Source organism: Paramisgurnus dabryanus, chromosome 19 (genome assembly GCF_030506205.2).
Source record: "Paramisgurnus dabryanus chromosome 19, PD_genome_1.1, whole genome shotgun sequence".
Lineage (NCBI taxonomy): Eukaryota > Metazoa > Chordata > Actinopteri > Cypriniformes > Cobitidae > Paramisgurnus > Paramisgurnus dabryanus.
In genome coordinates this window covers 10,983,559-10,996,676 of record NC_133355.1, presented here as the reverse complement: position 1 = coordinate 10,996,676, position 13,118 = coordinate 10,983,559, and the positions used below count along the sequence as shown (strand labels likewise).

The following is a 13,118-nucleotide window of genomic DNA, read 5'->3' as shown; positions in this document are numbered from 1 at the left end:
TCTAAACAAGGCAAAACTGGAAATACTGGATGTGATTGTAGTCTTAAAGAATGTTATCTAAGTCAGATTAAACAGTCAGTGGCCAATCAAAAGACTTTTACTTGTCAGTAACTAACAGTAACACAAAAGGTGAAAGAATTACAGTTGTACTGAAGCAAATAAAAAAAAACTTTTGATAATGTAATTCTGCACTCTCAGAGAAAAGGTACAAAAATTGTCATTGGGAAAGTACCTTTTTTTAAAGGTCCTAATATGTACTATTTTGGTACAAATATGTACCTTTAAGACATGAATATGCACATTTAGGTACAAAAGTTTACTTTTAAAAAAAGAACCAACCCAGAGACAACTTTTATACCTTCTTGTACCTTATTTATTTAGAGCGTAATACCAATTTATAGCCACTGTAGTACTTGGTAATAGTAACTTTGTGAGACATGTAATTGAAAAGGCTTCACCGTCAACACACCCAAATCTAAATTCTTTCTTATCTTCCTCTCTTTTTTTTCACTTTCTTTGGAGAAAGGCCAAATATGTTATCTAACAACTGAAAGTAGGTGGCTAGTTCAAAGATAACTACCGGCTGACTCTACATTATCCCTTACTTAAACACTTAATTCAAGTAAAATTTTCTCCCCCCATTGGCAGATATTTTTGCTTGTTTTAAGCACAAATTCAGTTAAATTGTATAGTTTTTGTCTAAAAACAAGTATTATTTTCTTATTTATTTCTACTGAAAACAAAACAAATTACTAAGTAAGAAAGTCATTTTTTGCAGTGTAATTGTACAGTGAATAGATATGTACAGAAATGTTCTGCAAAATTTTCTTCATCATTGAATGAAAAAAGAGCTAAAAATGAAAACTAAAAGGTTAAGACACAATTGGCTTAAAATGTTGTCATTTCTAACGACTGTGGCTAAGCATAAACAATATGTAAACATTTATCCAAATGCACATACAAATTAAGTTTTGTTTTAAATTGTGAAATCTGCATAAATAACTTTATTCTACATTGTGCAAGGCATGCTTTAAAGCTCTTTCACAATGATTTGGGCAGCAAATGGTCCCTTTCTGCCTTAAGATGCTTTCACTTTCATAGACATGAGCTGTGTCAGGCACGAACACTTTTACTATAAAGTAACGTTAAAACTTAACCCCATAAATTTAATGAATGAGCCACGTTTTTTGTGTCTTAGTAACTTTGGAAGGCAATTCATCAATGTGCAAGTAGAACAAATGTGTTAAAAACCACACATTAGTGTTGATTCTGGGACAATGCAATCCACCCATCTCTGTTATTATTGAAACAACACATTTTGTGTTACTTTTTAACACAAAATGACATATAATGTGTTAAAATTACACATAATGTGTTAAAAGCTTAATGCACAAAGATGTGTAAAAAATGTATACATCCTTTCTAAGAGTGTTATGTTTCAATAACACTTGTATATAAACAATGCAATATTAGGTTACTCCTAAATACACATTGTAACCAATCAAAACATTTCATAATTATAGCCAGTTTGTCAGTGTAAAGTATTTCAACACACAGTAACATAATACGATATATATGTATTATACACACTAGATAACTGCTAAATGACTAAAATAATGTAAATGTACATATTCATCATTACTTATATCAATTGGAAAATAAAGCTCACTACTGTACTTCTCAGAGGTGTGGCTAAATAACTGAACAGATGTTTAACACAACACTTAAGGCACACACACATCCTTAAGAACAATAATTCAGTGACTTAAAGTTAAAGTCTTACCTCTTTATGTGTTTTTTATTTGAAGTTCCAGTTGGAGACGTGTGTTCCTGTTCCAGGGTTGAGATCATTCAAACACACAACAGACAATCAAGGAAAATGTGACTGTGCTTGCTTCCTTCTCTGTTTTAATATACTGGTCTGGTAAAACCCCACCCCAGGAACACTCCCCTCTTTCGCTGGAGATAAAACAAATATCCTGCAGCCAAGTTAAGGAATGTCCTGCTACTGTCTTATTTCTACACAGAAGCTTAAAGCTGTCATGAAAAGATCTCAACTTGTAATGATTAACAAAAAGCAAGTCAGCAAAATGTTGAGTTTTGTGTTTTATTACTTTAAAGGAATATTGGGTCACTGCAGTAGCCAAATGTTCCTGTGTGTACTTAATAGCTGGCTGACATTTCCGACTGTGGTTAAGCAATCCCTTTTTTTTCCAATTGGGGGCATATACAGTGTTTGAGGAAATAAAAATGTGCTTTCATATAAAGTTTATTGCCTTCACAAGTTGCATTTAAAAATATTTTTGTATAAAGCAAACAGTGTATGTTGTGATTCTTATCTTTTTGATTCCACAGAAGATTAAGTCTTTAAATGAGATCCTGCTCAACCTGTACTGGTTTATGGGTAAATATCTTTGAGGGTGGTGGATGTACACATCAATCCCTATGTGTTTCTTTCAAATGATTATACACTTAGCTGCATTACAATCTCATAAAAATTACAATTTAAAATGTAATATGTGAAATCAAGGCTAAAGTTGTTTAATCGAATTAGAGATTACAAAGTCAAAGTTTGATGTCAGTCATTGATTTAACTTTGATGTCAATCTTTGACATGGCACAAACTCAGTTTAAAAAGGATATATTTTCACACAATGTTCCTTACCTCATGTAGGCTGGTTTTACCTGGAAAAGAGTAAATCACAAAGCCTTAGCTGGGTTTTTAAAGCGAAGATCACATTTTATTCATTTATGTGTACACAGTAGATATACGTCAAGATAAAATAGTTTGAGCATTAGACAAATGACTTTATACAACAGGCCTGTAATGCTTTATTCTGATTGGTTGAGAAATGCTCCATGGGATTGCATAATTTTTCGATTGAATACAGACCTGACCTGACCTGACCTGTCAAATATCTTAAAATAACCACCAGAGCAATGTTTGTGATAACCGTGGTATAATTGATCCGGTCCTTTGAATTTTTTAAACTCTTTTGCCGCCAGCGTTTAAAAAAAAAAGTTGCCAGCCAGCGCCAGCGTTTTTCATGATTTTCACAAAAGTTTAATGCCTTCCAGAAAATTTTCTTCTTTAAATATATAAACATACAATATACCAAATGAAAGAACAGACTCTCTGCTTTCAAACAAAAAAAACCCGTTTCATCCTACCTTCAGTAGTTCTTTTGTAATCAGCTTTTGAATATGGGTAGGTTTCAGCAAAAACACCATATTTTGAGCAAAAAGCAGAGATAATTCCATTTTTGTGACGGACTTTTCATAGAGATCCCATTCAGAGCGATCTTTAAAACAGACACGTCACGGACATGCAGCCGCTTGCCATAGGGCAATACTTCCGGGTTTAAAAAGTTGCGGAAAGGCGCCACCTGGTGGATAATAGCGGTATTGCGGAAAGCCGGAAATACTCGTCATTGGCAGGAAAGCGTTTTCTCTTGATTGACGATATCTCGTCAATGGTGGCGAAAGAAAATAATGCACACCCGCAGTGTAACGGCACTTCGCTTCATGTTGTCCTGCATTACCACCTTGGTTGTGCATTAATTTTGAATAATTCAACGGCCTGTCATCAATTATCCTTGCATAAAGCAAACAAGACAGTATTGTCATTATACTGCAGACTATAAATTTTTCGATAATACATTGGCTGTAATTTATGTTTATTTGTATTATACAGGAATACAAAATGAGATTGAACTCCTTTTATTCAGTGAACCTCACTTAAAGCCTTAGTTACACAAATTTAAAGCCTCATTACACATAATATGTCTGACAAGAACTGACCGAGTTTGAAACAATTTACTGTGGTCTTGCCAAGTTGGTGATACTACGCTCCCCACATAACTTACACTAAGGTGTAACCTACAATTACAGTAATTGTCATCAAAACTTTAGCCATTTATCAGAACATCCCTCCAGAGTTTTTCTCAGTCTGTTGACAACATGACTAAGCAATTTGACTGTCTTATTCGTACACAATGACACAAGGACTTGTCATTCTGATGTCACTGACATGTTCATTAACACATTTACTTTTGTAAGATGAACTAAGGATTTTGAGCAAGAGAGTGGCTTTTGCAGGTTATAGTGTTTTGCTATTATATGAATTGTTTTGAGAAATGCACTTAGTGTTTCGCAAATGTTGAGGTTGATTCGAGAAATGTACCAGAGCAACTGAGAAAAACTTTAAGTAAATTCAAATAACCTTAAACTTTCAAAAGATTAGGACAAAGTGTCATTACTTTCACACAGTTTGTAAGCAAAACCCCTTTCTAGAGCAAAGGCTGTGCATGCTTCACGTCAGCCCCTCCCCGTGTCACACTCCTTTGCTCAATTTCTACATTGTTTCAATGCTGTGTTAACTAACTAATCTCTACAAAGATATGCGTGAGACACTTTGTTTTATTACTGAAGTTATAGTATCATGTGTTGAACTAATCCACACCCCGAGGGACAATTACTCTAGGATTGTTTACGTTTACATATTCCATACAGGATCTTGTTAATGTTTTACTGCATGTAATACTGTACCACTCTGAGCAAAACACTGCCAGGTGTGAGAGAACATAACACTTTGCCGATTTTGATATGTTAGATGTTTTGGTAATCATTAATTACATGTTCAAACAGTCCTAGATGTCCCGCCTCTCTTTCCGATTATGTCATTCTAGTCATTCTACATTATGCTGACATTTCTGGGCAACTGACAGATGAGATTTGCCCTTAAGAAAAAAGGTGTGGATAGTGTCTAAATTCCATTGAGATTCCTTTAACAAAGAATTTAACACATTTACTCAGCGGTTTGGGACCTCGCCATTGCCAGGGGGAAGAGGATACACAAGGACAATACCCAATTCCCTTACAGTATGTCTATGATATACCCTTCTCATTGGGCCTGGGGGTCCAATGATAAAAAAAAAACATCTTTTGAACTTTGACTTTATGGTAAACACACTACATATAGAGGAATGCAGAATCTTCACAGTCTGTTGACAATCTGTTGACAGATTTGTGGGCTGGGTTGACACAAATTCATTGATTCTAAATGGAGCAAAGTCTGTAGCCCAGTCATTATTCATGGTAATACCATTGAACAGGAACTAAAAGATTCATATAAGTCCATATAGATCATTTATTATGCTGATCTTTATTCATATTAGTAGCCTATCTTCAATACTACAGCAGAGGTCATATTGTATGCAGTAGGCTAAAAGTGATTGGAGTGAACCAAAGGGTCATTCTTTTTATGTTATGTTTTTTTAATCATATTATACAGCTCTAAAAATTGTAGGTTGCAAGGATAAACAAACTATACAGGACATGCATGAGAAATCTATCATCAAGCATCCTAGGAAAATTGTTGCTGATGAGTCACACATTTTATATGGAGGTTTTAACTTGTTACCTTCCGAGGAAATATTCAAAGTGTAACTTTTGTTCCAAGAGCTATACAAATTTAAGTAGGGAGTTTAACTGAGATTCTAGTTCAGTTTTGAGAATGTAATGTTTGTATTTATTTGGAAGTGGTATTGTGTTGTGTGAATTGATTTATGTACTGGGTGTGTCATGATCTCCAAGACAAATTTCCCAGTAATGGGACAATAAAGTATATTCTATTTACCTTAAAGGTATTTTTTTAGCTAAATGCACTGAGAAGCTACGGGACGAGCATGTCATCGTTTAAGACATTGTAGGGACGAAAATGCTTTACTAATAATATTTTCCCCATGATTTAGAATAGTAGTAAACTCATTAAAACTATGAAATGACACTAATGTAACTATGGGAATTATTTTGTGGAAAACAATTAGCACCATGTTATAGTATTTTCAAAGTAGTTACACTGAGTAGAATTTGCAGAAATGTACAGAAACTCTTACCATTTTATTTTGCCATTTAGCTTCTTGAGGTTTTAAGAGATGCTTTTAAAACACTATTGAACAACACGATCTCACGGAAAGTTGCGTTATAGTCATGAAACATTTTATTAATTTATTTGTGTCCATGGCACAAAATTCAGCTTTTTCGTGTCACTTGCACAAATTTCTATAAATAGTTTTTCGTGTTCGTGGCACGACTTTCTTTTTCATGTCATTTTGTGTATTGTTTTCTCTTTTTTCCCTATTTTTAAATCCTTGTCGCTTGGGATTGGGTTTGGATTATGATGTACTTTTATGTATTGGTTTCTACGTGTTTTTCTTAAAACTATTCTTGCCTAGCCTGGGTGCCAGCCGAACTTAGCACCGCACACAACATTTCAGGTGGAGATCGCTCTGTTGTTGCGCTACTATGCGTGACCGAAAGCTGATTGAACCAATCAAGTTGTCAGGGAGGGCTTTATACGATGATGGACCGATGATCAACAGTAACCTAATCAACCACGTCACCAACGAGCGCTTGTGTTGAATCCGTTTACAACAAAGATGGCTGCTGCTGGAGAATTGAGATGTGAAGATTCTGCCACTGAGTCTGTTCTAGAAGATATCAACAGCGTGCACGACAACGTGGATATAACTAGCGGTCATGCCAGCTCCTTTTCGGAAGCCCGTGGATGAAGTTCATCTAACTTTCAAATGGTAAGAGATAGTTTGATTGTATGACTTAGTAAATAACTCACAATGTCATGATATGAATGAAATGTTGTAAACGTTGGTGTCGATGTACGTTCGCTAACTTACGTATGTCTCATTGTAGCAAAATAACTAGCAGTTCAGGTCAGACTGCAAAAGGAAAGATGCCATTTCAACATACGTCACACAGTCGGTTGCTCTGATTGGTTGTAGGTCTATCCAATCAGTCTGATCTCACGGATCTCCGCATTTTTCCGTGGCATTCTCACGGATTGGTTACTCAACTGTTTTGTCCTATTTTCTTACCATTTTCGCTTCGGTTTAGGGTTAGATTTACATGAAATGACATCCCTACCCAAACCCAACTCTAACCCCAACGCCAGGCGACAATTGTTTAAAGTTTAGAAAATATAAAAGAATAAATCAGAAAAAATAGTATAAACCAATAGTTAAAGTGACATACAAAGCAAACACCAAATCTAACCTTAAACCGAAGCGAAAATGGTTAGAAAATAGGAAAAAGCAGTCAAGTAACCAGTCCGTGAGAATGCCACGGAAAAAGACAGTCCGTAGAGCTAGGCCGTGAGAATATGGAAAATGAGCAAAAAATTCTGTGACTATGCCACGGAACCTTGTGGGATCAGGTTGGTCCAATTGCGTGCAGAGGCATTTTTTGTCCTGTTCGGTTGAAACGCCCTAAAATCACAGCCCAATGGAGCGGTATCAGACTCAAATTCTGACTAGAATTTTGGGTATTACAACGTCAGGCTAATTGCCTGGAGTTGGGGTTAGAGTTTGGGTTAGGATGTCTAAAAATGTAACAGAAAGCGATTCTAACCCCAACCCCAAGCGACAATGGTAAGAAAATAGGAAAAAACTATGAGAAAACAATACATAAAATAAAATGAAAAAGAAAGTCGTGCAACGGACATGAAAAACTACTTATAGAAATTCGTGCTCAAGGCACAGAAAAGCTGAAATTCATGCCATGGACACAAATAAATAATCACATTTTTTGTGACTATAAAACTACTTTCCGTGAGATCAGTTTGCTATTGAAGAAATTCATGTGTATTTTGCGCTTTTATTGGCTGCCTTTCTTTATTCAGTTCTAGTCATGCATTTCAAAATAAGGTATTATGTTATGCTGGTTCAATCCAAGTGGGCATCATTTTGACATCACATATTAGTCAAGACTTGATCAACATGCTACAACATCATTTTTCCAAAGAGTTTGCTCAAATATGTGTATTTAAGCATTTATGAGATCCTTGATCTATTGATAGTAGATAAGGATCATTAGAATGAGAGCATTCATCAGAAAGAAAAATCATTATTACACTGAATCATCAGCATAACACCTACTTGGCCCAAACTTTGTAACCTATATTCTAAGGTTTTCTTTATTAATGTATTACATTAATGTGTACAAATGTTTGAAGTCTTAACCAAATGTCATAGCTTTGCTTCCCACAAGGTCTGTTTACCGGTTCTGGCTAGATGGGATACAGCTACAGCCTAAATCCCATGAAATGTTGGGTTTAGGGTTAGATTTGAAGGTAGGATTAGGATGAAAAACATCAGTTCTGCCGATACAGCTACAGCCTAAATCTCATGAAATGTTGGGTTTAGGGTTAGATTTGAAGGTAGGATTAGGATGAAAACACGACAAGATTTTTTTTCCCAAAAACAGTGTAAAGAGCAGGTAGAGCAGGATCTCAGTCTCATTTTATTCTCAGTCACTGTTGCAATAGGTGTCACAGTTGAGAAGCAGATACTCAGATAAGAGACTGCATAAAATACAAAGCAGCCTTGCATAGTTTTTAAATCACTTCAATCATCAGGAACGAGTGGGCGAGACAGGATAGAAAGCATTACGACACTTCTAAAACACTGAGAGGTATCAACAAAAGAAAGTGAAATGGGAGAGGCTGATGTGACTTTTGCATGCATGAACAGCTTTTGCTCAAAAAGCGATGTCATAGTAACACTTTTGCTGATATGCAAACACTTCTAAATTCTCAAAACATAGTTTATTTCAACACAGTGCCTCTGAGGTACTACTTACATGAACTTTATTAGGTGCCAAGGTGTACTTTTAGAAAAATTACCCCCCCCCCAGGCAATTGTTTTGACAGTGTTTGAACAACTTTGAGGATTTTATGTCAACAGTGTCTCCTTTTTATTCCGGTAGGGAACAACATACAGTGCCTAACATAAAACACTGATAAATCAAAACGACAACAAACTAGAAAATCAGACATTGAATTGCTACAGATAAAGACAATGTACAGATGTGTTGTCTATGCTTTGCCTAATGATGAAACAAATTAATTCTCACATACACAACTGCATGAGTTTAAGGTCACTAAAACTATTGAGTAACACAGATGTTACTTTGGAAATTATGTTGTGACTAACGGAAATTCAAAATAAATGTACAAGTAAAATAAAAATAAAAGTTTATTTTTAATATCTTTAGAGTAGCCATCCTCTGGCTAGGATCTGTAATAATGAACTTCTTGCATTTCAAAAACATTTCCGAGCATGCACCTTGATATCCATTTGAGGTCAAATTAGTCAAGACTTGTTTAAGATCATTTTCCATTGAGTTTGGATTGCGGTTTCTTTCAGATGGGTGGAAACAGAAAGTTAATTCCACTGAATTTGGTTTAATGTATATGTAAATCAAGCACCTAAAAATTTATTTTAAAATATTGAGTCAGGAACATTAAAAAGTTTTGTACATTTTAAAATGGTTTTCACAATGGTTTTGACAACCAATCATTGTTTATTTGGCAAATAAGTTGTAATGTGCTCCCTGTGTCATGCTGATTGTTCGATTATTTGATAGTGGCATTTAAAATTATAATCCTAAAATAGTTTGAAATTTAAAAATAACTCAACCATGAAACTAACATTTGAGAACTAGAACAATAATTCAAAAAGTATTGTAACAATTATAGACGGCCTTAGCTTGCATTTATTAAAATTATTAGCTTATTAAAACTATTTTTAACTTAATGCTTTTATAGGGGCATTCCTTTGACTTTCTGGTTGCGCCACGTAACTTCTGCAATGCAAGTAAATTTTATATATATTTTTATTTCATGTTTCAAGTTATTTTTATAGTACATAATGCCCTTAGACACAAAAATATGCATGTCGTACACCTTCCTTTTACCTAAAGGGTTCATAATAGTACCAGACAGTGTTGGGGGTATAACGCATTACAAGAAAGGCGCATTACGTAATAATATTACTTTTCTGAAATAACGAGTAAAGTAAAGCATTACTTTATAAATGTACACATTAATATTTGAGTTACTTTTTAAAAAAAGTAATGTGAGTTACATTTCAATTTAATTAATTCAATTTAAAAATAAAATAATGTACTAAATTAAACTGAACATATTAACGTTACGCACCTGTTCTCCTGAGCGGGAACCGTTTAAGTTAAAAACAAAGATGGCAGGCAGAGCTTGACATTTTTGCGATCATAAAAACACCTACAAATCCTGAAAGAGATCAAGCGTCAGCCAAGTAAAAAAAAGTAATGCAAAAGTAAGGTAATCATTACTTTCCATGAAAAGTAACTAAGTAATGCAATTAGTTCCTTTTTTGGGGAATAACTTAATATTGTAATGCATTACTTTTAAAAGTAACTTTCCCCAACACTGATTCCAGATGTATACATACTCTAGTCTATACCTTTTAAAGGGCACTGCCCCAGTGACAGCTATAGGGACATTTTTTAACTATTTTTTTACAACAGTGCAGAAAAATCAATGTTTTGACGTCAATGTTCGATGCCAATTTGACATCTTTTCAACATTATTAGCCCACTGAGATGTTAGCCTATTTCAGTCACTGTTTCCCTATTAGGAATCTCTGTTATGCATCACCTTTCTGTTCATTGTTTTTATCTCATCCAATCCAAAGTGGCTTGTTAAACTCCCAAAATATCCAGAATAACAGGAAGCCAGAGAGAGGGTGAAACATAAACATACCGGTATACACATACTGTATAAAGAAGCAATTCACATTGCCTGTTTATCACACTTTATATGCATTAGTAAAAATAAGTATAACCTTTTCAATGTCTTACACAATATTCTATAATTATAAATACATTGTGTTCCTAAACAGAAGGTGATTCACAGATTTGTAGGGTGGGGAAGAAACTTGGCAAGCGTAATCTGTCAAACGTAATCTTTGGTGTTGAGAATCAGAGGCTGCTTGCATTTGACAAAAACATTTCACAAGCTGTCTAAATTCTTTTAAGCTTTTGTCACAAATCTAAATTTTGTGGAGGAGGACAGTCTAACAGTCAAACCACTGTGAATGAAGTCTTTTTCCTGTTCAAGCATTATAACATCAAGCTAGATCTATAAAAAACCGGTTAACTCAGTCTAAAGGGGAAGAACTTAAACTGTCTGCACATACTCCACCGCAAAAACTCTTTGGGATGAATTGAAATGCTGATGAGCCAGATCCCTTACATCTAAGTGTGTCTGTGAATGTGATCCTAAAAACTCAAAACTGTCGTGGCAGTTGAAATGTACATATGCCGTTTAGTGTCACTTCAAAGAGTTTCAGTTGCATGCCCTGTATCAATTTGAGTCAGGATAAGGAACACAACAATTTAAGTGTTCTTTACTTACACATTTGTAAGGCATTTCACTGTTTTGGGTGGAGATAATAGCCTACTTTCTCTAAACATTTAAGCCAAACCTTAGTTATTATACTGAAATGAATGACTTATTAAATGATTGTACACACCTTGAGTGTAGAAAGGAGGCCGTTGTTACCATGCTGTCATGTTTGTTTTGGATTATGATTATGTGCAATTTAATTTTTTTAACTGTGAAATTGAGTGTATATATTTGTCCTCTGTTGTTAAACTCTTTGTCAATGCTACCTGCTGCCACAAGCACAACCCAGCCTGTATTAACCTGCCACAAAACAAGGCCCCTGCCTTACCCCAAAAGCAAACTGTCTTACATGGTATTACATAAAAATAACCATACTGACTGTAACCACAGTGATGTACTAAAGATCATAGATATTGCTGTGTTTTTATACTTTAAATTTGTTTTATATATAAAGCTTTGGTTTTACCTTAGTGGTATAGACCAGTGGTTCCCAAACTTTTTCAGCGTGTGGCCCCCCTTGTATACGGTGCATTCCTTCGCGGCCCCCCAAAGAAAATTTGTGACAACATTTTTTTCTAAAACTCAACATTTTAATAAAAAAACATTAAATTATACTAAAAAAAATAGTGCTTTTGGTTAGTAGCCTTATTTTTTTAGGTTTAACTACACGGAATTCATGATAAATTAATGTATTTTATAAAATGTCATAAAACTTGGGGCCCCCCTGGCACCATCTCACGGCCCCCAATTTGAAAACCACTGGTATAGACCATTTTTGCGTGTTTGCAAACAGAGATGATGTTTTTTGTGGGCAGAGCCCAACTGGTGGCAGCTCTGCAGTAGCGGTGTGAAGTGTTTTAGCGTTAAACTGTGATTGTTATGGATCCAGTGTTCTGTCGAAGTCTGTTTCCCCTATGTTTACCTTATATACGTTTATTTTTTAGATAAATTAAAAGTTTAAATGACTTTGCTACTGATATATGTACACTTAAACAAAATATTTTAAAGTATGAATCGCTAAAGTACATTTAAAAGCAATACTATATAATATAATTTATTAAATATTTCATAATTTTCTTGTTTTCTATTTACTTATATATATAGCCTACATGTTTGTTCTAAACTAAAACCTTGTTATTATAAAACTATTATGTTAACATACAAATTAATATGCATAGGCAACTGACAACGTAGACATATTACAGCAGATAATTAGTTTATTTACATAGCATATTAACATTTTTTGTCGTCAACACCATACTCAGATCATGCATTCAAAATAGCACTCAAAAAGCTTTAAAAACTTTTTTGAATACAATTGCTCATATTGCATCCTTTAACCATGTTAGTAAAACAAGAAAAGCAAAACATGTAATAACAAATGAAAATAATGCGATGACTTACAGTACGGTGATCAAAAGGTAAAATAATGTTTGCATTAGGGTGACTAGCAGATTCTTCATTTGCTTTTCAATACAGTCGTTTTCTTAGTTTGCATTTAAACACCCACAGTTTTAGATATGTGCATATTTTGTTGAAGTACAGAGACAATGATCTCTCAATGGTGAATGATTTTAAACGCTTGTCTATAACAATACACGAGTTAGCATTGTGTTGTATTTTATAATTAAGTTACTGCTCGCTTACAGAAAGCGATTTCTGATTTAGTGTTAATATTGACCAGTTTACCAGTCTGACCTACCCTTCTACACATCAACATATTTATCTATACTGAATCTTGCAATTATATCAAACAAGCAATGCAAAAGCAAAGCTGGAAATGAAGCATAAATAAAGGTAGTAGAACATGTTTGTTGGTTGAAAGACCACACTGCTTGTGAATCTTCTGATCAATCCTACACTGTAAAAATGATAT

At 34.5% G+C, this 13,118-nt stretch overlaps 1 protein-coding gene across 1 annotated transcript in view; it reads right to left on the bottom strand.

The window, feature by feature from the left end:
• LOC135773587 (uncharacterized) overlaps positions 1–13,118 on the bottom strand; it is a 142,218-nt gene that overhangs the window by 16,242 nt on the left and 112,858 nt on the right. The gene's annotated exons all lie outside the window — the stretch shown is intronic.